Raw genomic sequence first — 3,258 nt, forward strand, 5'->3', positions numbered from 1 at the left:
CCTTTCCGAGTAGCCCACTTCCCTTCAGCCCCGTCTGTCCGTCCCCCGTTCCCATTGCTTCCCTCAGCCCTCTCGTCTCCAGTTGCCCACCCCCCACCTCAGGCATTTACAGGAAGACATTTTGGAGCTACGATTTCTCCTCAGACCCCCCTCCCCGCTACTGTGAAATATCGCCTGCAGGTTCCGTTTGGCTTGATCCGGCCCGACCCCTACCTGAGGCAGGGTTACTGTAACGGCTACAAGCCTAGAACTGCAGACAGCGACGGCCCCGAGCTCCTTCTCCACCTCCCTCCCTAGCAGCCGGGACAGGGGTCGCGGCCCCTTTAAATGGCAGCGCCGCTCGCAGCGCCCAACGCTCTGCACCAGGCAGGCGGGCGGTGCCAGCGACCAACCCCATTGGCTGGCTCCGGGAGGGGGCTCGCGAGACAGTGCCGGCCCCCGGCGCGAGACTCCCAGCCCAGTGGTCGCCTGGAAATTGCGGAGTGGAGTATAGTCGTTGGATATGGAGCTAGAGCCCCCGCCTGGGGCCCCGTTAGTTGAGGAGGAAAAGATAGCCTCTGGAGCCCTGAAGCCCGCCTCCAGGAAAGGCGGCGCCCCCTTTCTACCAAAGAGCCTACGGCATTAAGAACGCACAAACGAGTACACACAAAACGCAGCTACGCACCTGCTTCCCTTACCTGGCTCAAGAGTGTGGCCCCCCGACACACCCTTGCCCGCCCTACCTCCAGGAGTCCACTCTACCCGTGATCCCCTCCTCTCATTCAAATGGTTCCCGATCCCCTCCCCCCTCTCCGTGTCTCTCCGCTTCCCACTCGTGTTCAACACCCCTCCCCCCCGGCGTCCGCCCCCCTCAGCACTCCCTACCTACGCCACGCAGCAGGCGCCTGCCAAGATTACCCTCCCCCATCTCCACCTCTCCGGGCCCGCCCCCTCGGCGACTGTTGGGGTAGTGAGTGACAGCCGAGGCTGAGGGGAGGGGGAGCAGAGAGCCAGCCCTCTTGTGCCCCTCCTCCCCTTGTCTGTAGCCTCAGGCCCCCCTCGCCAGTCGGAGTCATAGTTATGGGGTGCCTTAAGCTTGTTCTTCAGCCACTCATGGCGGGTTAAATGGCTCAGTGACAACGCCTATTCAGGAACCATTTCTGCCAGTTAACTCCCAAACCAGTCCAGTAAAGCTACCCCACATACACTCCCTCTATATTTTTAGGGTAAGTTTTAGGATCTTCTCTAGTCTTACAGCAGGAGCTCTCTGCATTATCTCTTTAAGTAGTTTGCCTCACCATGGCCTATAGTGCTTTAGCTCTCTTCTCTCCTCTTCCTTTCTCTCTTCCTCTCTATTCTTTTTCTCTCTCTCCTTCCCACCACCCCTGTCTCTCTCCCCTCTCTGTTCTTGTCTATCTCTCTTTTTGTCTCAATCTCTGTCTCTGCCTGGTATTCGCAGGAACACGCACGCGCGCAAACACATGCTCCCCCTCCTGGATAGTATTTAGCCATGTGGGTATGACTGAGGCTAAGGTTAGAGAAGAGGACTGAGAGTAGGGGCCACCTGCCTTAACCCTACTGGTTTAAAAAATACCTGCCAGGATCCATTCTCTGTCCTCCTTAAACACTTTACAAACTCTCCCTCCTTTTTCACCTGAGGCTGTGGCTAGCGGACAGTTTCTTTGCCTCTGGCCTTTTCTAGCCTTGTAGCCCTGGAGACTTTTACCTTCCCTTTTTCAAAACACTTTTCTTGAAACCATGTCCTCCTCAACTCCCACCCTTTGGGCCTTGAAGTTGTCCCAGCTTTCTCAAAAAAAAAAAAGTTAAAAATGCCTGAGGTTCCTCCTCCCCTTTAGGTTTTTCTAAATCCAGCTTTCTCTGTATCTTAACGAGTTTTCTCTGTACCTATCTCCCACATACCGTTCCGCTTCTTATCGGGTACCTCCTCCTCTGCAGTTTCTGCTTGTTCTCTTTCAGTTGGGTCACTTTGTTCTTTTGTATTGCCTGCCCCCTCCTTCAACCCAACACTAAGGGCTCAGATTGTAGCATGCCCAGTCACTGGCTTTCAAGGTGAGGGGAAGCACTCTAGTGGGAAGGGGTATTCAGGGGTAAGGTGTTAGCTTAAGAGTCTGTGAAACTGGCTGGGTGCTTGTGGATCACACCTACAATCTTAGCTTCTTAGGAGACGAGCTCTAAGGATTTCGTTCAAAATAAGCTAGAGCTGGAAACTCTAGTCTCCAATTAAGCAGACAGTCACCAAAACAAACAAACTGAAGTGGACAGTGGACGTGTGACACAATTCGTAGAACTTCAGCCCAGAGGCAAAAACCCAAGGGAGCTCTAGGCCTAAAGTACCTACAGCTCTACTCTTCCAGTGAAGGTCTCTAATCCCAGCATCTGAGGTAAGGTTGTTGGATCTTGAGTTTGAGGACACCCAGGGCTACTTTTTCTCAAAAGATTAAAAAAATATTAAAAATTTTTAAAAAGAGGGCTGAGAATGTGGCTCAGTGGTAGAGTGTTTGTCTAGCATGCATGAAGCCCTGGGTTCGATTCCTCAGTACCACATAAGCAGAAAAAGCCAGAAGTGGCATGGCTCAGTGGTAGAGTGGTAGCCTTTAGTAAAAGTAGCTCAGGGACAGCACCCAGGCCCTGAGTTCAAGCTGCTGGACTGGCAAAAATAAATAAATAACAAACATAAAAATTAAAAAAAATTTTTTTAAAGAGTTGATGGATCCTGAAATCAGACCAAAATCTCAATTTTGTCAACATGTCAACTTTGTAACCAGGTAACTTTGGATAAGTCATTTCTTCAAGCATTGGACGTTATTTTTCTCAGCTTTGTTTTAACAGGGAAAGAGACTGTATTTAAGGCCAGCCTTCTCTAAAAAAAATCAAACCAGCAAAGCTGGGGATTGGTGGCCAAAGCACATAATACCAGCTATTCAGGAGGCTGAGATCTAAGGTCAGAGCCCAAGCCCTTAGTTCAAATCTCCGTACCAATACACACACACACACACACAATCAAACCATGGACTGGGAATGTGGCTTAGTGGTTCAGTGCTTGCCTTAACATGCAGGAAGCCCTGGATTCAATTCCTCAGTACCACATAGGCAGAAAAAGCTAGAAGTGGCGCTGTAGCTCAAGTGGGAAAGTGCTAGCCTTGAGTAAAAGAAGCTCAGGGATAGTGTGAGATCCTGACGAAGAAAGGAAGGGAGGAAGGAAGGAAGGGAGGAAGGTAGGAAGAGAGGGAGGGAGGGAGAGAGGGAGGGAGGGAGGGG

At 51.4% G+C, this 3,258-nt stretch overlaps 1 protein-coding gene across 6 annotated transcripts in view; it reads right to left on the minus strand.

Annotated features, from left to right (window-relative positions):
- Zmym3 (zinc finger, MYM-type 3) overlaps positions 1 to 1,910 on the minus strand; it is a 36,157-nt gene extending 34,247 nt beyond the window's left edge. For 2 of the 6 annotated variants that reach the window (XM_013031660.1, XM_013031667.1), the window contains exon 1: positions 214 to 311. The gene's annotated coding sequence lies outside the window, so the exon portion shown is untranslated. Of the gene's footprint in view, positions 1 to 213; positions 374 to 664; positions 741 to 864; positions 922 to 1,899 lie in introns of those variants that run through there. The other 4 variants (XM_013031665.1, XM_013031663.1, XM_013031662.1 and 1 more) reach the window with 4 other exon arrangements.
- Positions 1,911 to 3,258: the final 1,348 nt, after the last annotated feature.

Source organism: Dipodomys ordii, unplaced genomic scaffold (assembly GCF_000151885.1).
Source record: "Dipodomys ordii isolate 6190 unplaced genomic scaffold, Dord_2.0 Scaffold142, whole genome shotgun sequence".
NCBI lineage: Eukaryota > Metazoa > Chordata > Mammalia > Rodentia > Heteromyidae > Dipodomys > Dipodomys ordii.